Source organism: Arvicanthis niloticus, chromosome 6, assembly GCF_011762505.2.
Source record: "Arvicanthis niloticus isolate mArvNil1 chromosome 6, mArvNil1.pat.X, whole genome shotgun sequence".
In the NCBI taxonomy this organism is placed as follows: Eukaryota; Metazoa; Chordata; class Mammalia; order Rodentia; family Muridae; genus Arvicanthis; species Arvicanthis niloticus.
In genome coordinates, this window is record NC_047663.1 from 28,266,826 (window position 1) to 28,287,395 (window position 20,570).

The following is a 20,570-nucleotide window of genomic DNA, read 5'->3' on the forward strand; positions in this document are numbered from 1 at the left end:
GTAACGGTGTTGGAGATATACAGTCCAGGCATTAGTGCATGGAGACCGGGGTTATATTCCTAGCACCACATAAACTGGACTTAGCGTGCACACCTGGGATCCCGGCTGGAGGAGGAGGGGGCAGAAGAATCAGGCATCCAGAGTTAGCTTCAGCTACCTAGTGAGTTCGAGGCCTGCCTGGGCTACATGAGAACCCGTCTCAAAATGGAAAAAAAAAAAAAAAAAAAGACGGGGTGAGGGTGAGGGGTGGGTGAGTGGCATTAAGATGGCTCATCTAGTAACTGGACTTGCTGCCAAAATTTAACCTCCATATAGGTCTTGTGGCCTGTGCATGTCCAACCTCCAATAAGCCTAAAACAAGTCTGTCTTTTTTTTTTTTTTAGGTTTATCTTATCTCTCTCTCTCTCTCTCTCTCTCTCTCTTTCCCCTCTCCTTTCCTCTCCCCTCTCCCCTCTCCTCCCCTCTCCCCTCTCCTCCCCTCTCCCCTTTCTCTCTTCCCGAGAATGGGAGTGGGGGTTGTGTGTGTATGTGGGGGGAGCTTGCACTGCCATGCACTAAGCATTCATGTGGAGGTCCAAGGTCAGCATTCAGGAGTCAGTTCTCTCATGATTGTCCACAAGTACCTATACTGGCTGAGCCATCACCCCACACGCACCGTTTAAAAATAAATAAATAAATAGATAAATAAAGTCTGCCAATGAAGCATGGCTTCCCAGCTACCGAGAAGAGCAGCTGAGGCCCGCCTGAGCTACTTGGTGAGCTCAAGGGAAAAGTCTAGGCAATTCACCAAGACTTTGTCTTAAAATGAAAACAAAAACAAACCTTAAAAACAAACAGACAGACAAACAGACAAACAGACAAACAAACCCGAGGAGACTGCTTGTATAGCAGTCCCAAGGCCTTGCGTCTCACTCCAGTGTCCCCTTCAAGAGAGATATAGTGATTTTTTTTTTTTTTTGAGACAGGGTCTCTCTACATAGCTGTGTCTGTCTGTCCTAGAATGCACCCTGTAGATCAGGCTGGCCTAGAGCCCATAGAGATCCATCTGCCTCTGCCTCCTGAGTGCTGGGATTAAAGGTGTGCACCACCATGCCCAGCAAGACATAGTGAATTATGAACATGGTAAATTATGCTCTGGGACTAAGGTGGGGGTGGGAGGATGTAATAAATCGATTTTTACTCTTTGTGTGATTTTCATCATACCAAGGGCCTGTGTTTGTGTGATGTCTGCCTATTTTTAAGGATTTGTCTTTACTGTTTTTACTGGAGAAGAGAGAGCACCTCGCCATCCCAACCATCTTTTTCTCCCAAAGCAGCGGTTAGATCAAGAGTGGCCTGATTAATGCCAGGCAGTGGTATCGCACGCCTTTAATTCCAGCACTCGGGAGGCAGAGGCAGGCGGACCTCTGAGACAGAGGGAGTTCCAGGATGGCCAGGGCTACACAGAGAAAACATGTCTTGATCCCCACCCTAAATAAAAAGACTGGTAGGAAGGCTCTCCCTACCCCACCCCCACTCGAGGGGATGCTTAGAGGTCTCCCCGACCACCAAGAGGCTGCCTGGGATCCTGGGACTGAGGTAGGTTAGTGTCTGAATTGGTGGGTGCAATGTTGAGGGGCAGAGCTTGTAGTCTTGGAGAAGGTGCGGGCGCTCGAGTGCCTCAGTCTCCCTCCTACAGGCAGTTCTCAGTCTTGGAGCCAAGAGCCATGGCACTTCCTCCTTGTGCCCAGAGCATCACCTGCCCTGACAGCCTGGTCGGGCCATGTCACTTCTGAGCTTCTTGGAAGCTTGGGGGTGGGAACTGGACGGTACCCCGATGTGATTCCCCAGGATATAGCCAGGGGGACCTGCTGTCTCAGATACATGAGCTTCCCAAGCCAGGGGTCTCCACTGCGGACTGGCGCTTATCTACAGACAGCACTGACCAACCAGACATGATCGGGACAGAAGCTCACAGGAAGGCGTTTCCCATGACACTGCAGACGCCCCTATTCCACCAAGGTTACCATTTCAGATCTTGTTGCAACACCGTTTTTTGTGGGTGAGAGGATTCTGGAAGAGGTATCCATACGATGTGCGCATGCGCATGCTCCCGTGGCTACACACGGTGAAGTCCCTTGTTGAGCTGACTCCTTCTGGTCTCTTCACTTCCGACCTTCGAAGGACCTTTACTATTCCTCTTTCCATGAAGGGGAGTTAGATACGACCTTCAGCAAACGTACCCAGGAGCCTGGTTCTTTTGAGGAGCTTCAAAACAGTGAGCGAGGGTTATGGGACACGGGTGAGAATTCTGGAAAACTTCAGGTGAGCACGAGAAATTCAAGGTATGAGAAAAGCAGAGGCCAGCTCACCTGTGAGATAGGAAAGGACCCAGCCATTCTGCCAAAAAGATGTGGACATTTGGGTAGGGCGGCAGACTCACCAGAGCTGGTGTGTGGGGCCTCCTTGATTGTGGGCATTGCACACATGTACACATGCCTAGGCACCTACCCACAGAGCCACACACGTAAGCTCTCTCTCTCTCTCTCTCTCTCACACACACACACACACACACATGCCTGCTCGGCATATCTGCGGGAACATGCGCACATCTTGTGGCAGCCTCTCCTAGCATCCTCTCACCCACGCCAATGGAGGAGCCTCACACACATACTCCATCCACACAGACCCTGGCACCACACATGCTCACACTCAACACGGCAAGGAAGCGAAGCCCAAAGCAGTCAAATGGACAGGTGAGGCGAAGCACAAAGCAGCACACATGGACATACATGGCTGTACTTTGGAGCCCAAACAAGCACAGACGGGCTCACTGCACGCAACACCAACTTGTGCACACTGGGGCTCCTTCCAGATGCTGGAGCAAGGGGACCCGGGTGGACACTCAGATAACACGACTTCATCCTCACCACACGACTAAGGCTATGGAAATGGATCTGTGGGGCGGGAGTGGAGTCTTGGTTTCTAGGGAAGCTGAAAGGAAGGACCCAGGAGCACGTGGAGCACTTTCCAGAGGCATATATCCTTTAAGTATTTTTATCCTTGGCACTCGAATGTCACACAGCCTCCGGGTAGCTTTAGTGTTGTTACCGTGAAGGGAGACAGAGTGGCAGGATTTGAAAGCAGATGGCTCCTTAAGTGCAAAAGTAGGGTACCCCTTGTTTGCCCCATCACACACATACACCCACCCCTCTAACATATCGGGTCCCCTGGAGGCCTAGCCAGATCACCAGCAGAGCAGGTTGGGTGGAGTGCCTGTCTGTTCTATGCAAGGCCCTGGGTCCCATCTTATGAAAACCAGACAACAGTGGCAGAGAAACGGCTGACTGGCCGTGGAGAGAGAAGCTTACTGCTCCCAGCCCCTTTTCTTGGGGCTCAGCTTCTCAGAGCCCCATGGTCCAGGGACATCTTTCTGTGCCTGGTTGTGACCCATTGTGGGTGAAGCTGCCCTGGTATGCACACAGTGTTTTCCACAGTGCCTGAGCTGTCAGAAGGTCTAAGCATGTGCCTTCTGCTCGGTGAAAGACAAGCCAGTGGATTTCAAAATCTATTTAATCCCTGGGTTCTGACGCATGCCGCTCACCACCAAGCAGGATCTGGTGCCCACGGATCTGATGTCAGAGGGAGGGAGTGGCCTCCACTGGCCCTGGCGTCACTCCAGCCCTCTTGCCCATGTGGCAGCCTGGCAGAGCTGACACAGAGGAAGAGACGTCCCCAAAGCCTTTGCCTCTTGAATCTCAACCATTTGCTAGCCTGCAAATAACAGCATAGGCTGGAAAAAGGACCATGGAAAACAGGCAAAAGCGACCAGGAGCCGACAGAGAGCCGAGCACTGCAGCGTTAATCGCATGTTTATTTTAAAACAGAAAATGTATTTAGGCATCCGGCACTTGGAAAAGCTAACAGTCTATCTGTGGAAATTTATCATTCAACAAATATTTATTGTCAGGCTGATTGAGGTTCTGGGCACACCGCAGTGGACAGGCAGAAGCCTTTATAGAGAGGGGGTACGGGTCACAGGCTTTGTGAGGTCAATGTACAGCAGTTTAAATGGGGAAAGGTACGAATGGAAAAAAACCAGGGAGGGGCGTGGCAGCCCGGCGACGGTGCTTTCTATTTGCTTTTATTTACTCGCTTTTAAAAGATTTGCTTTATCATTCTTGTATGTGTGTGCGGGGTACGGGGGGCATGCCCATTCCTTGAAGGTCAGAGAAAGAGAGTTAATTCTGTCCTTGCAGCTTTACAGGAGCTCCAGGGAAGGAACTCGGCCTGGCAGGCAGTCCTAAATGCTTCACCCTCTGAGTCCTCTAGCTGCCTCTTATGGACCTTTTTTGGGAGATGGGCTCTCACTATGTAGGTTAAGCTGGCCTCAAATTCATGATCTTTTGGTATTTGCCTCTTGAGGGCCGGATTACTGGTAAGCTTCACTATGACCACGTTAGAGAATGTGATTTAAAAACATACAAACAACAGAACGTACTTTAAGAGTGGTTGTAGATTCATACAAAAATGAAGAATAGTACAAAGACTTCTCCATCAGTTTCTCTATCAGTGACATTTATTGCCGTGAATGGTTGTTCCTGTTGTGTTTTGAGCCAGAGACTATGTAGCCCAAGCTGGTCACAAACTTAACATCCTTCTGCCTCAGTCTCCCTGGTGTCAGGGTTCCAGTGAGTGTGGCCACACCCACGGTAATTGTTCTACAGTTGTTTCACCAGACTTCTTTGTTCATCTAATCCCTTTCTGCTCCAGGACCCCTCTGCAGCGGCATTCCACCCATTGTCTTCTCTCTGGAGGCTTCTCTTGGCCTCAGCAGCTGCCACACATCCCAAACATCCTGCATTCTTGATGACTCTAGTAGTTTTGAGGGGTCCTGGTCAGGTATTTCGTAGATATCCTTAAATTAGAATTTGCCTGCTGGGGATGGTATAGTACACCCCCAATAATTCCAGCATCCCAAAGGTGGAGGCAGGAGAATCAGAATTTAAGGCCATCCTCAGATCCTTAGTTATATAGTACGTTCAAAGCCAGCCAGGGATACATTAAAAACCTGTGTCAAAATACAAACAAACAAACAAACAAACAAACAGTCTGCTGCTTCCTCACACAACTTAATTGAGGTTGTGAGTCCTGGGGAGCCAGGTAACAAAGGGGCAGTGCCATTTTCTTTATGACTTGGGTCCGCACTGCTAACTTGATGGAGCAGCTGATGGCCTGGCCCCTGGCTGGAGCACACTGGGAGGCCTCTGCTGAGGGAGCTCCTGACATTCCATGCCCCCTGACACCTTGGCTCTTCTCTCCCACTGATTGGTTTATTCAATCACTTATTTGTCACAGGCTGGTAAATGTGTTTTTACCTCTGGGCTATAATCCAGTCCTATTTGCTGTTCGAGCAGTTGCTCCAGCATGGTGTGACACAGCCACATTCCCAGGGCTCTTGCTCAGTCCTTCCTTTCTTCCTTCCTTCCTTTCTGATGCTTTGAGATACTCCAGGCTCATCCCCCTCATCCCACCCTACTCCAAGGAGCAGTCCTCCCTCCCTCTCTTTATCTCTCCTTTCCTTCCTCCCTCCCTTCCTTTCATTCACTTTACTTCCCGATCATGGCCCCCCCCCTCCTCTCTTCCCAGTCCCACCCTTACAAATCTCTCCCCCCTATTGTCCCCTCTTCCCCTTAGAAAAGGAGAGCCCTCCTTGAGTACCATCCCACCCTGGGGTATCTAGTCCAAACAGGTCTAGGCACATTCTCTGCCACTGAGGCCCAACCAGGCAGTCTAGCTAGGGAGGGGATCCAACTGGCAGGGAACAGAGACCAAAGCTGCCCCTGCTCCACTTGTTAGACATTTGCTACAAATGTATAGGGGGTCCAGGCCCAGCTCCTTCATGCTCCCTGGTTGGTGGCCCAGGCTCTGTGAGCGCCCATGACACCAGGTTAGTTGACTCTGTGGGTCTTCTTGTGACTCACAAGAAGAAGCCATGTGTCTTTTCATTACAGAATGGTATTAGAAAGCACAGAACTGATCTTTGGTGTTCAATATGAAGGTCCTGAAGGCTCCTGGATAAGGCAGAACCCTAATGAAGACCCGAGGAGCAAAGCATGGAGATGATGGTACAAAGGCCCTGAGGCAGGTGCATGGGTTGTGTACTCAAAGAACAAAGCCAGCAGCTAAACCAAACAATGATATAGGCGATGAGGTGGGGCAGTGGAGATGGTAAGAGGCCAATCACCACCACCACAACCACCACCACCACAACAACAAACAAAACAATCAAAACCAAAATAACAAAAAGCCATCACAAAGACTTCAGCTTTCCTTCAGAAGGACAAGAACAGGGAAACCAGGCAAATGGAACCGTCAGAGTCCTGTCTTAATAAAATCACTCTGGCTAGGGTGCTAGGAACAGCAGGAAAGGATGGGGGCAGATGCTAGGATGGGGGCAGATGCTAGGATGGGGCAGATGCTAGGATGGGGCAGATGCTAGAATGGGGCAGATGCTAGGATGGGGGCAGATGCCAGGATGGGGGCAGATGCTAGAGTGGGGCAGATGCTAGGATGGGGGCAGATGCCAGGATGGGGCAGATGTTAGGATGGGGCAGATGCTAGGATGGGGCAGATGCTAGGATGGGGCAGATGCTAGGGTGGGGCAGATGCCAGGATGAGGCAGATGCCAGGATGGGGCAGATGCCAGGATGGGGCAGATGCTAGGATGGGGCAGATGCTAGGATGGGGCAGATGCTAGGATGGGGGCAGATGCTAGGATGGGGGCAGATGCCAGGCAGATGCCAGGATGGGGGCAGATGCTAGGATGGGGCAGATGCTAGGATGGGGCAGATGCTAGGATGGGGGCAGATGCTAGGATGGGGGCAGATGCTAGGATGGGGGCAGATGTTAGGATGGGGCAGATGCTAGGATGGGGCAGATGTTAGGATGGGGCAGATGTTAGGATGGGGCAGATGCTAGGATGGGGCAGATGCCAGGATGGGGGCAGATGCTAGGATGGGGCAGATGCTAGGATGGGGGCAGATGCTAGGATGGGGCAGATGCTAGGATGGGGCAGATGCTAGGATGGGGGCAGATGTTAGGATGGGGGCAGATGCTAGGATAGGGGTAGATGCTAGGATGGGGCAGATGCCAGGATGGGGCAGATGCTAGGATGGGGCAGATGCTAGGATGGGGCAGATGCTAGGATGGGGGCAGATGCTAGGATGGGGGCAGATGCCAGGATGAGGCAGATGCCAGGATGGGGGCAGATGCTAGGATGGGGCAGATGCTAGGATGGGGGCAGATGCTAGGATGGGGCAGATGCTAGGATGGGGGCAGATGCTAGGATGGGGGCAGATGTTAGGATGGGGGCAGATGCTAGGATAGGGGTAGATGCTAGGATGGGGCAGATGCTAGGATGGGGCAGATGGTATTGTTAGGCATCCAGTGAGCACTGATGCTGTCTGGGATCAGAGGTGTCACGCCTGTAACTCTAGCTCCCTGCACATCCGATTTCTCTGGCCTCTGGGGACCTGTATATAATTAAATTAATAAAGAATCTAAAAAACACACATTCTTCCATGTGAACGCGCTTTTTTGTTATTTCTTTTCATTTTTTTTCTTGCTTTTTACTTTTTTCTTCCTCCCCCACTCCCCCATTTTCTGGCATACATACTTGATGAGCAATGGTGACAATCAGGGTTTTGCCTAACTATGTGGAAGGAGGTGGTTGTGGTTAGCCAACTAGGGAGGAGACTAGAGGAGTGGCAGGTTGGGGCTGACTCTGAGCGTACTACGCTTGACTGTCCCATTACTAACCCAAGTGGAGATGGTGAGTTAGCAGGGGGGCGGAGCTGGCCCAGTCTGAGGAGGAGAGGGTGGGGCTGAAATTCTGTACTGCTGTCCTGGGTATCTTCTGGCTACAGGCTTTAGGCCTATAGGAGCTGCTCCTCACCTTGACTTTGCTTCATGCTTTAACAGGGTTTTGTGTGAACACTGGGGGCTCAGGCATGGAGATGTACTGTGCTAGATCTTCTAAGGGAAGTATGTGTCAGGGCAGGTCCACCTACACTTGAATGAAGAGATAAAAGGATGGATGAATGAATGAATGAATGAATGAACATCTCTTCCCTCTTAAGGCTCCCAGGACTGGCTCAGTTCTCAAGTCTAACTGGCTTGGCTTCCAGAAATTCTCAAACAAAAGTAGATTCATGTGCATGAAAGAAGGGAAGGAACTCCCCCAGATCTCAGGCGATCACACCTCCAACCCAGGTCTGCGAGTCTACCCTCCTTCCCCATCTAAGGCAGAGACCTCTACCCCTTGTTCATATCCTGGGCCTTTGATATGCACCCAGAGAGCTAGGAAAAAACACATGGTTGGCTGGCTGACTGTGGCACAGGTCAGTGAGACCAGCATCCTAGAGGCTGATGCAGAAAGACCAAAAGTTCAAGGCCTGCCTAGCCTACATAGCAAGTTCAAAGCCAGCCTGGGCAACTTAGCTGACACTATATACTTCATAGGCAGATTGCCTGCCTTGTATCTGTGAGGCCCCAAGCACTACAATAAGCCAATAAGTAAAAAGTCCAGTTCTCCTTAACCCTTGATATGGAGGGCAAAGGTCAGGCCTGTGAGGCCTACGAGTCAGGCTTTCTCCTCCAGAGGGCTGACTCTCACCCCACCTCCCCGCAGCGGCTCCACCCCTCCCTATTGCCTCTCATGCAGTCTTCTACACTCGCCCATCTCCCCATCACAGTAAACCATTCGGGCCATAAGACTCATAACCAGTGCTGAATCTGGGATGCTGGCTGACCCAAGGCCTGGCTCTGCCTTGAGCTGGAGGCACATTGTGAGCCCGAGTTCTAGGCCTGGGAGCAAGATGGAGACCACAGAGGCAAGAAGTTATAGAGCAAGCAGAGGGTGCCTGGGCTCTCCCTGGAAGATGCCACTGCTGGCTAGATTTAGCCCAGCTTCTATGCTGCCTGAGGGGAAACAGTCCCGAGTTTGACCTACAAGAGATTCAGAAAACAGCCACTGACTGTCATCAAATGGACGACTCGAAACAGTAGTATCAGTGATGTTTCTTTCTTTTTCATATTTCTGCATTTTCCAGTAAAAGAAAACAAGGAGGAGGAGGAGGGGAGAGTGAGGAGAAATGGGAAAAGGTGAGGAGGGGAAGAAGAAGAGGAGGAGGAAGAGAAAAGAGGAGGAGAAGTAGAGGAAGAAGAGGGGGAGGAAGAGGAAGAAGAAAGCTCTGTTTTTTAGAAGAAAAAACCAAAAGCATTGGGCCACTCTGCTAGCATGTTGGTGAGAAGTTAGCACTCTGCACCTTCTGAGCTGAGGAGACATGCCTGTACTATGGATTCTTGGGCAGAGGCTGGAGTGGGCCCAGTGACGCTCTGTACTGTTGCCAGCAACTGGAACCCACCCCAATGTCCGTCAACAGTAAAAAGGGTGACTAAATTACGAGAGTCACACAGTGACAAGTTCCCAGCAAGACGACTGGCCCGAGACTGCCTAAGACAGCATGGCAAGAAACCCATACTGCACAGTAAGTATAGCATAACTCCATGCTACATGCAGGCTTTGTCATAAACTGGCCATGCAGCCTGTAGGGCTAGAGGCTGGCAGAGGTGAGGGGATTACCCTTAGAGCTGTCAGTCAGTCGGAGGGTCCTGATAAACTTTCGGTGTTGATTTGAACATGTCTTTTTCTTTCCTCCTTTCTTTCTTTCTTTCTTTCTTTCTTTCTTTCTTTCTGTCTTTCTTTTTTTTTTTTTTTTTTAGGCAGGATTTCATGTAATCCAGGTAGCCTCAAATTTGATATATAGTCAAGGATGACCTTGAACTCTGATCCTCCTGCCTCTACTTTCTGAGCTCTAGGATTACAGGCAAATTCTATCCCAGGTGCAGGAGAGATGGAACTCAAAGCCTAACAAGCTAGGCAAAGGCTCTACCTGCTGAGCTACACCCCCTGCCTGCTGCTGGTTCTTGGTCTGGCCACATGGGTATGTGTAACTTGCGTCGTGTTCCTCAGCTGTACATTTTTGCATAATGGTTAACCTGTGTACTTAATGCCTCTCCCCCAAAAGTTTTGTTTTTAAAAATAAAAGGCATACCCATCCCACGCAGGATAAATCCACCCCCTCTTTCTGTCCACATGGAATAAAGAGAGGTGCCTGTCTCCCTGGTACACAACCAGCTTGCTGCCACCAGAATCACTTCACTTAGTCTTCCAAAGTGACACGGGGGACTGTTTCCATCTAGCAGAGAACAAATGGCTCTGGAATCAACCCCATATCAGATCAGGTATCTGGAGGCAGGGCCAGTCTCAGAAGGCTAGGAATTCCAGTTTCAACCTGAGCAGGCTGAAGACTAGGGCTTGGGTGTGTGTGTGTGTTAGAGAGGTACAGGTACCTGTGTTGGGGGTGTGTGTGTGGAGGGGGTGTCGCATGCACAACCACCTTCACCTCTGGCCTCTGCAGAGTGGCAAAGGTGCAGCTGTCTGAATTTAGGAGTCAGGGAAGCCCAGACGGCCTGGCCTGACCTTGCGCACCACTCCCAAAGGTCATGGCGCTCAGCTCTCTGGGGTTCAAGTTCCCGTGGCAGCCGGGAGGCCAGAAATCAATCCGGGCCGGTCTGCCGGAGAGGGGCGCAGATCCAGCAAGCTGCCCTCAGCAGCCTGGCACAGTTATTTATAACCGTGGGTCGCCTTACCTCCTGACCTTCAGCTGGGACCAACCATCCAACGTGATTAGCATCTCTCCCGCAGTCCACTGCGAACAAACACCCCTCTGTGTGGCCTCCAGGCAGGCTCGCTGGAAACAGGATGTTGACCGTGGATCCTCAGGGTGGATCCAGTCCCATGTGAGTTGGGGGGAGGTGGGGTGCGGCTAGGGGAAGGTACCATAGTTACTCCTGTTGCCTTGCTTCCCGGGATGCAAATGTTCCGGACTATTCTGGGTAGCAGTTTTATTTACAATATAGGACTCCCCAACCTGGGCCTGCTCCAACGGGTGCCCATCCCGAGCCAGAGAGAAAGAAGAGCGGGCAACCTGGAGGAACTGTGCAGATGCCATCCTTACCAGGTTGCACAATGGAGGCAGGTCCCAACCATCACACTGATCTCCCAGCTCCTGGTTGATGGCTTTTCCCACTGGACCCCAGAACTCCCACCTGTGGTCTTGGGGAGGGCAGAGCAGGGCAAGGGGCAGACACCCAGTTTAGTCATTCATTCAACAATTTGGTTGGACCTCTACTAGGAACCTCGCAGAAGTTATTGCTTTGGGGCTGTCAGTGGAAAGTCCACAGAGAAGCCTGAGGTGGGGCAACGGCACCTCAGGGTTTCTATGTATATATGTGAGACTTGGAGACGGTCAGCAAAACAGGGAGGAGGGTGAGGAGGGAGGGAGGAAGGGAGGGAGGGAGGGAGGGAGGGAGCCTTGGGAGATGGAGGCCTTGGCTGAGTGTTTGCCAAGGACAGGCAAGGCTAAGCTCCACGTCACATTCTGATCCAGTGAAGGCTGTGGCTCAGAAGCAGGGCCTCCCCTGGGTAGATTCCAACGACCTTGCCTCCAGCACAGAGGGTGAAAGTCTCACCCAGTGCCCATCTGGGTGGCAGACATGGAGAAGGCTCTGAACAGGCCAGCTGAAGCTGGTTCTGCCTGTTCTGAGAGGTTTGGGCACAGTGTGGTAGGAAGACAGGGTACACTGTTTGGTTGAGACAGGATCTTACTGTATGGCTCTGGGTTGGCTTGGAACTCTATGTAGACCAGGCTGGCCTCAAACTCAGATTGGTCTCTGCCTCTGCTCACTGAGTGGATAAAGGAACATGTCACCACATGCAGCCTCTGCTTCAGTCTGGCACACTTCGAAACACTGGACAGCACTTTGGCTGTGTGACTTAACCCTCCTTGCTCACCCTCTGAGGCCTGGTTCCACCAGTGAGCAGGGCGGCGTCTGTTGCTTGTGAAGAGCGGTCTCAGCGCTTGCTGCCTGTTTCCTAGACACCTTCTGGACCAGAGGACTGACACCCCCCACCTCCCACATCCCTACCCCACTCCCACTACTCCATTTCCTATCCCTCTCTGGCTCAGCCCTGGTGATCTATCGAGGTTCAAGGGGACAGATCAAGAATAGGTGTGTGGGTGGCTGTGACTGTCATTGATGACCAAGAACTCATCCCACAGTATAAAGGTGTGTGTGTGTGTGTCCTTGTGAGAGGTAGTGTACATGGAGGCTGTGTGTAGGATCTTTGTATGGCTAACAGTGTTGGAGTGTGGGGTGTGGGTAAGAGTTACAGGGGTGTTTTGGTAGGTCGGGCTGGGGGACTTCAGGCCCTGGTAAGGGCCTCTCCCTCATGATCAGTCTGTACAGGGCCAGTGGGCCCTGACCAGTCAATGAACTCAGGGTCTGGAAGAGTCAGCGGCTTTTCCAACCTTTTTTGCCAAATGGGATGTCAGCACTGGGGCGGGGCAGGGCAAGAGAGGGAAGGGGGATGCCTGCAGGCAGACCAGGCTGGGGAGGTAGTAATGACTTCATGACAACTGGTTGCTGAGCAGCTGGCTTAGGGGGTGGGGACCTGGAGCCTTACTGGGCCAGGAGACCTGCCCCTTTGGCCACTGGTCAAGGCCAAGGCTGTTGTTCCTTTCCAGACAGGGAGAGGCGACTTGGCCTCAGTTTCTTTCCTGAGGCTTCTGGGGGGGGGGGGGGCCTCCTCTGCTGCACACCCAGCCATCCTAGGGGAGGACCCCATCCCTGCTTTACAGATGACGGAACTGAGGCCCACTAAAGTGGTGAGAATAGGAATTGGGGCGGGGCATAGCAAGTTCCCTACTGTGCTCCACACAGCGGGCATTTAGCCACTGAATGCCTGGTGTGTGAGCCTTGGGCCTTCTCTGGACACCTAGGCATTATGGCTCTCAAACCCATCTAAGGGAGCGTCTTCTTGGGGAGTGCCTCCATACACTTTCCTACTATTGGGGGGCAATCAACACCAATAGCTGTGTACCCCCATCACTGTAGATAGAAGCTTGGCCTTCCTCTCCTCCACAGACCAGAGGCTGGCTTCTACTCCAGCAGAAGGCTGATTTCTAGCCAGTGCATCACAGACTACTGGCTCAGACTGGCTCCTCGGCAGGGCTTGAGGGACCCCAGATCACAGACCTGGTGGGTGTGAGCCTGGCCTTTGTACCTACAAGCTGAGATCAGCTTTGGGGGTGTTCTTTCTTTCGCCATTTACTAGTTTCTCATAAGAATAATAACTACCCTCCATAAGCTTTGTAGTCCACAAAAGACTTTCACAAACATCCTCTGGTTTAGTGCTTACTCGAGGCCCCGTGACAAGCTATTCATACACCCATTTTATAGACTAAGAAACTGAAGTCAAAGAGAGAGGTTCAGGATGAGTCTCAGATCCCAGGGCCAGGAAGCGGCTGGCGCTCAGGCCTCTCTGGCCCAGACACCTGCCACAGCAGCAGCCTTCTCAGGGAATGTGGGCAGCCATGTGACTTCTCAGAGGACAGACTGGGTCCTGTAGCCAAGTGAGCGGTGCCGTGGCCTTCTGCATTTCCCACTTGGAAGATGTGAAGCTTACCTGCTACCTGCATGTCCTGGGGAGGCTGGGGCAGGGGGGTGCACAGGAAGGAGTTAACAGGAAGCAAAGGTGACAAGCACTGAGACCACAAAGGTGACCAGAGCTAGTTGTGGAGAGTTCGGGAGGGTCTCCCAGAACAGGGCTGGCTGCCGTTGGTGCTGGGATCTGGCCAAGGAGGGGAAGGACCAACATTTCCTGGAACAAGAGTCTACAGACCGTGTGTGGCTCTGCCTTTAGCAGGAGGAGAAAGAAGGGAATAGTATAGTGAAGTGTGAGGTTTTCCCAAAGTGACATAGGGTCTGAAAGATACTTTCCTCGGGGTGGGGTGGGGTGGGGTGGTGCACTGATAGTCCTCTGGCCCACTTGAGTGCACTCAGCAAAATGAAAAGCTGGTGTTGCTGGCAGCTCCCACTTGCTTTTTGGGGGACAGTAATCAGAGATCCCACTAACATTGAGGACCAACCAGCAACCTTTTCCTTTACGGACCTCTGGGTAAATCTATAATGCAGTTGTTTTGTGTCTGTCTGTAGAGGGGGTCCCCTTTTCATTTCCTTTTCTGAGGCAGTCTCATCAGGTAGCACTGGCTGGCCTGGACCTTGTGATCCTCCTATATCAGTCTCTGCAATGTGGGGATTATAGTTGCCTACTGCATAAAAGGATTTGTGGTTTGTTTTTTGTTGTTGTTGTTTGTTTGTTTGTTTTAAATTGAGGGTACTGGAACACCTAGAAAACTTCTCCTGGGGAAGAGGTGGGATCATGCCCCAAGTCACCCCTGCCACAGAGCCTAGGCTTCCTTGGGAAACCTGAGCAAAAGGAACATCCTCTCGTAAGTGTACTGGGAATTCTTAGAAAAGTTTCAGGGCCAGTTCTCTATGCCATCTGCTCTTGACTCCTGTCTGACCAGGAGCTGTGAGGAAATGTCCTCTTAAACCTCTCAGCCCTCCTGGGCTACAGCTGCCTCTCCCAGAGCCCTCAAATAATCCAGTCCCTGCGAGGAGACATCATGGGTACAGCTGGCTGTCTGCCCCTCTGAGAGGGCATGTTAGTAATGTCAAGGCCAAATATAGAGGGAATCAGATACCTCATGGGCCCAAGGCCTAGGGAGCCCCATGGACTCCACGGCACCTGCCCCACCCCCCAGCTCTTTTGGAGCTCTACCCCGCCCCCTTCCAGCCTGGGCAAGCAGCCAGGAGACTGGCATCCCCTTCTCCTGGCCCTAGCCCACTTGGGGACATGTCCCAACAAGTCCAAGCACAGCAGGAGGCTGGCCCAAGGGTGGGGGTGGGGCAGAGTTTGAGCTGGGCCTGAGCGTGGGGACACCTCTCCAAGCCTTTTTACAAGCGTACCTTCCCACAGGGCTCGACACCAGGAGGCCAGGAGGAGCCACTCCTGTCCTTGGTTCTTTAGCTTCTCCAGGAGACCAAGACCATAAAGCTGGGGTGGGGGAGACCAGAAAGCCAGGTCAAGCCCCAATAAACTGCTGGACAAACCAAACTGCAAATAATTAGTCCTGATTGCCTCCACTGTCCTCTCTGGGGAGTGAAAGGTCAAAGGGCAGAGTTGCTGACGCAAATGTCAAGGGAGACGTGTGGAGGTTTGAAACAGCTGGGATCCTGCTCCCAGCGAGGTCACTAGAGCCCTGAACACTATGTCCCCCTGGGAGAGCTGCTCTCAAAGCACCCGATGTGAGGGGGCTCTGTGGCTTTTCTCTCCTGGCTCTAAGGTCACCGGAACCTAATGGAGAACGTTAATCAGACTCTTGGGGAAAGCTTAACCTTCTGCCTGATACTCGATTCTGCTCTTGTGTGCCTCTGCTACCGTCTACAAAGAGGGAAAAGACCTCTTGTCTCCAGCGAGGGGAACCCTGACTCCAGACCGTCTTCTTGTTTGGCACACTTTGGCAGCTCTATCAGTCTGTGCACAGTGGCGACCCCCAGCGGTTAGTGTAGGGCTTGAACTTGGGCCTGAGGCTAGCTAGGCTCCTACCATCCTGCCGCTGCAGCCTGAGGCCCAGGCCAGGGAACCTGGGACATAGCAAGAACAACTTGGGGATTTGGCTTTGGTCAAGGATACTTCCTAGGCTTTAATTTTTCCTCATTGAATTGTGGCTAGACCTCAGCCGAAATCTCCCACTGTTGGCAGATTAGGGTCAGCATGTCTAAGGATGAACTCACCGTCTCCTGGCCCCAAACCTGCTCCTCCTATGGACTTCCCTGTTTCCATTAATAGCACTGCCACCACCCAGTCCCTGGAGCTCTAAACCTTGTCATCATCAACCTCTCCTCTCTGGACTGGGCACCCGCCCTGCCCCTCTTCAGTATGCAGGCCACCCTTCTGTCCTCCAGCTAGTTGGCCTTTCACAGAGCCACTGGTGTGCTCAACAGCGCCACCCAGGGGTCAGGCCTGATCACATGACCCAACACCTGCTGACTTTGTAACCTGGGGCAAGTCTCCTTGGCTATAATGTGAGAACAGTCATTTTATAGGATATTGTGTGACCCAAGTGACAGAATGTACCCGAAAACCCTAACATGTAGGATGTTTCTAAGCACAGGAAAACGTTACACATCATGTCCTCCAAAGCCTCTATTTTACAAACAAGGAAACTGAGACCCAGAGAGCCAGGGTGAGGGCCGATAGGGGCACTGAATACCAAGTGTCTTTACAATACACTTTAGAGCCAGCCAAGACCATGGAAGCTCCTGGAAGTTTTAGTATGTCTCCTTCTCCCATCATTCCACTCTAGAACCCACAATTAAAAGCTGCCTCTGGCTTCATTAAGCCCATCCCCTGCCTTCAGGGGGCTGGTACACGTGGCGGGGTGTTGAGGTCATTAGCCATAGGAAATAATCTTGAGATGTGACAAGCACAGGTCACATACAACAGTCTGAGTCAGGGCGTCCCATGTGCAAGGTTTCAAGTAGGGTTGAGTACACAACCGCCTGCCCGAGGGGCAAGGCCTCATTTCAGATGTTCAAAGGGGTAGAGGTCCCTTGTCCTCCCCTGTCCTCTTCCCCAGCCACTCCTACCCTAGTGTCCATGTACGTCTTAGGGTCAGGAAGTGAAGTACAGACTTCCCCAGCTCACTGTTATCCAGGTCTGCTTCCCTGTGAGATGTTTCCTTCATCCATCCTGTGGATAAGGACCTGAATTCAATACACTCCCCTCAAATGAATGATAGGAGACATGCCTAGGGAAGAGGTCATAATCCTGAATTATTCAGGGAATCCAGATTCCCTGAAGAGGCTACAGCAAGAACATCTGGTGGAAAGGCTTTTAGAATAAGGTGGATGGACCGTCCTGGAGTCCTTAGTCACCTGTCCTTGAAGACCATGGCTTTCAAGTGGATGGATGCTTTCGTTCCCAGGGGACATCCAGCAGCATCTAGAAACAGTTTCTGTTGTCACAAATGAAGAGTAGATACGCTAGATGTTTTTAGTGGCTCAGGACCAAAATGATGTTCTCAGCCTCTTAGGGCTCAGGACAGAACTGAAGACAGGACAGCCAGCTGACAGGCACAGGCCCGACCTTCAGTTTTTGTAATGATCTTTGTGTTCTTGTCCCCCTGCCCAGCCCAGGGAAGTTTCTAGAATAGTCCATGCTGACTTTTCAACTCTTTCAACAAGGACAAACAAGCCCTGGAAGGACACTGAGGCCTGGGCACTCACCATTCGCGTTTCATGAGCCTTGCTGTCCACTGGATCTGCATGTAGTCCTGGGCACTGAATCCATTAGGGAGAAGCCGAGGGCAGTGAGGTGCAAAATGGCTCTCTCAGCTCTCTTCAGATCTAGCCTTCAACCCCGGGAGGGGAGGTGGACTTGTTGAGGAGCAGAGGCAGGACCTTAGCAAGGCAAGGAAGCTTCTGCCACACAGTCTAGTGGTCACATGTTCTCCTTTGGCCTCTACAAACACCATTCCAATATAATACAGTGCCCTGGGACTCCCTGGTGACCCTAAATGGTCTCTAGGGTCTCCACCTAACTGCTAGAACTCTGCTAGGGTGCTTTATGAAGTTCTGGCATCAGAGCCTCTCACATAACCCAGGTGTCTTCTCTGAGTTAACTGACAGCAAGTGACCCTGAGACCCCATTCTGGGACTGCTTACCTTGTGGAGCTGGGCACTCACACACGATCACCCTCTGTCTCATCTCAACAGAGGACACCACCTGTCCCACCATGGTGATAATGTCAAGCTGCTGGGCTGTGGCAATGGGCCTGGCTCTGGACCCCAGCTAGAGCCTCTGGTGAGTCCAGGCAGGAAGTTTTTCCAAAATAAAATAGCTGCAGAGCCCAGCCCTAAAGGAAGAAGAAGCCCCGAGTTCCTGAGTGCAGGTGAGGCTCTGAGGGATCTGGGGTTCCAGAAAAGCCACCACTTGCCTCAGGGGTCACTTCTGCTTGGGGTTCACATCCATCGTATGGAAATCCCTACTCCATGGTACTTAATCTTTACTTTTCTTTCCAGCACGTTGTCACTCTTCGTGTGCCAGGGGCAAGGAGGAGGCATGGGGGTGTGGCTAGCAGCCTGCCCCAGCGCTGCAGCCCAGCGGGCCATCCTCACCTTCTAGCAGTCTCCTACCTGTAGCACCCGGAAGCTGGGGAGGGGCAGCGAAGGACCAGCCTTCCTACCAAACGCATGTTCCTGCCATTCTGAACTGTGTCAGGACCCCCAGAGGAGGGCTGGGAATTTGACTTCCGCCTGAAAGGGGTCTTTGCATGGACCCTCAACTCTCCAGCAAATGTAGTCTCTCCCCAGCTTCTCTGTCATTGCCTGACACATCTTCCCCTTTTCTACCTGTGTTGTCTAGTCATGTCAGCTGCCGGGATCTGGACTGCAGTACTGCACAGGAGTCAGTCCAAGATGGAGCTTACAGCAGCAGGATGACAGGAGGAGTTGCCGCCCTACGGGCGCTTCGACTGGCATTTGGGGCATTCATTTCCATTCTTCTGGAATAACTGTGAATCCTCTGAACCATTAAACTCCCTAAGCTCGAGGCTGCCAGTCACTGCTGGTGAGATGCTCCATTCTTCTTCAGCCTATGCTTGCTTTAGCCAGGTGTGTAACCCAGTAAGCTCTCACTTGGCTGGCCTGTGGTGAGACCTCAGCCTCTCCTTGTGTTAGCATCCTGGATAGGGAATGTTGATCAAGCTCTCCCCTCTCCATGGGGCTGACAGTCAAAACCTCACCTGCCCCAGCCTTCTGGTGATGCCTGCCTCATTTTTTTTTACCCTCAGGAAGATCTACTAACATGTAACACCTATTACAGATGGAGGACTCCCCCCCAACCCCCAGCTCCCCGGCTGTTGAGAATCTTGAGGCAGAAAGCTATCCTACAAGCCATCTGGCCCAGCACTGTTGTGTTTGAGAACTGAAAACCAAGGCTCAGAGAGAAAAAAGGCCAGGCTAAAGCTCTGGCCACACAGAGCAGCTTGGGAGGCGGTTGTGACCCTCTTAGTGGCAAGGGCAGTGGACTAGCAGGTACCTGTGAGTGAGTGGAGAGAAGAGTGTGGCTTTGGGGGGTTTATTCCAGGCACACAGATGCTCTCCCTCTAATCTTTACCCCTCCTTTCTTTCCCAGCAGCAGCAACAGCAGCAGCTGCTATAAAAGCCAGGAAATAGATGTGGATTGATGGCCCGTAATGGGCTTAGTTAGTGCTGTGACCTGCTGAGTTACGTAACTCCTGTTTGTTATCTGCTTGGATAAAGTCTCCATTGGAGCAACCCACTAAGCTGATTCCATGACATCTCCTTTAGTGTGCTTAGAGGCGGCAGCAGAAATTCCTCTGCAACTTCAAAGACCAGAAATTGTGGTGTGGACGCTTCCAAAAATCCCTTAAGCCAATGTTTTTTTTGTACCCATCTCAAAACCTGCTTACCTCTGAACCAGCCCCACGCTTGGATGCCTAGGCTATAGGCTGAGCATAGTGGAGCTGAGCAAAGGTGTTTTCTTGCCCCCAGTAAAGGGGTGAGGGGGAGAGCCATGGCAGTGAGAAAGCAAAACACCGTGGGGGCAAGGAAGACCCTAAGCTAATAAGAGTCAAGAGTTCTAGGCTTATCTCTGCTGTTGCTGCTCTTGACTTCTGGCTCACTAGCACTTGGAAGGTTAATACCAGTATGGCGCCACCTTGTGCTGAAAAGGGAGAATAGCCTTATTTCTTCATAGCACAGTGGGTCTTCTTTATCATTTTATTTTCTTTATCATTTATTTTTACGCATTCCTTCCCTGCTCTGGAAGCTCTTGTAATCCAAGGATTCTCCTTCCTTAAATTTCATCTCTCAGCAATCATCTCAATTAAAGGGGCCTAGGAAGAAGGCTTCTAAAGGTGTTGATGCTTGCCCAGTTTCTGCCTGTCTCCAAGATCCTCCAGGAAACACAAGTGCTTAAGATGCCCTTGAGTCAGTAAAGCCACCTCTTGATGAAGAATGCCTTACGCTGCTGCTCCTAGTTCTTTGTGAAACCTCTTGCGGGGGGGGGGGGGGGCGCTTCTCCAAAGCAGCAGCATGGATGGCGTGTGTGCTCGCATGTACACCTGCACGCACGCACGCACGCACGCACGCACGCACGCCTGCTTCCACAGATGTAGACCAAACCAGAGCATGAAAAACCAGTAGCTGAAAATTCACTTCCGAATTTGGAACTCAAACCACAGATACCATTGTCTTGGATAAGTCAAAGGTATAAGAAGGTAGGCTTGTTGACAGAGCAATAGGAAGAAGAGACTGAGGAGGATACAGGTGTCTTGTTAACTGCTGAGTGATCAGTGATGTCAGGAGCTTTGCAACAAAGAATCTTGAGATCATCACTGTGGTGGCAAGGAGGAGCGCCTGGTATTCTGAACAGTCCTCTACTTTGGGGTGTCTGTGCCTGAGGTGTCCTGCTGATATCTCCAAAGATGCAGTTCTGCCTCCTTGCTTGGGAAGAGCGATGCTATGCTTTACAATCCTGTCAAAAGCACAGGAATCTTCTGGACTCTATTGCCCACATTCCCTGCTTTGCT

General features: G+C 51.7%; 1 protein-coding gene and 2 long non-coding RNA genes across 5 annotated transcripts in view; 2 read left to right on the forward strand and 1 right to left on the reverse strand.

Annotated features, from left to right (window-relative positions):
* Positions 1-20,570, forward strand: part of Luc7l3 (LUC7 like 3 pre-mRNA splicing factor) — a 335,229-nt gene that overhangs the window by 171,731 nt on the left and 142,928 nt on the right. The gene's annotated exons all lie outside the window — the stretch shown is intronic.
* LOC143442697 (uncharacterized) lies at positions 3,834-11,351 on the reverse strand. 3 transcript variants are annotated; one of them, XR_013111096.1, is made up of 3 exons: positions 11,064-11,351; positions 10,696-10,871; positions 3,834-8,047 (listed from the first exon to the last, which is right to left on the reverse strand). It is a non-coding gene; the product is annotated as an uncharacterized LOC143442697 (long non-coding RNA). The 3 variants fall into 3 exon arrangements; XR_013111094.1 differs by having other exon boundaries at positions 3,834-8,052; positions 11,064-11,350; XR_013111095.1 differs by having other exon boundaries at positions 3,834-5,050; positions 11,064-11,344.
* On the forward strand, positions 10,706-18,577 carry LOC143442698 (uncharacterized). The gene is made up of 3 exons (XR_013111097.1): positions 10,706-10,845; positions 17,731-17,906; positions 18,380-18,577. It is a non-coding gene; the product is annotated as an uncharacterized LOC143442698 (long non-coding RNA).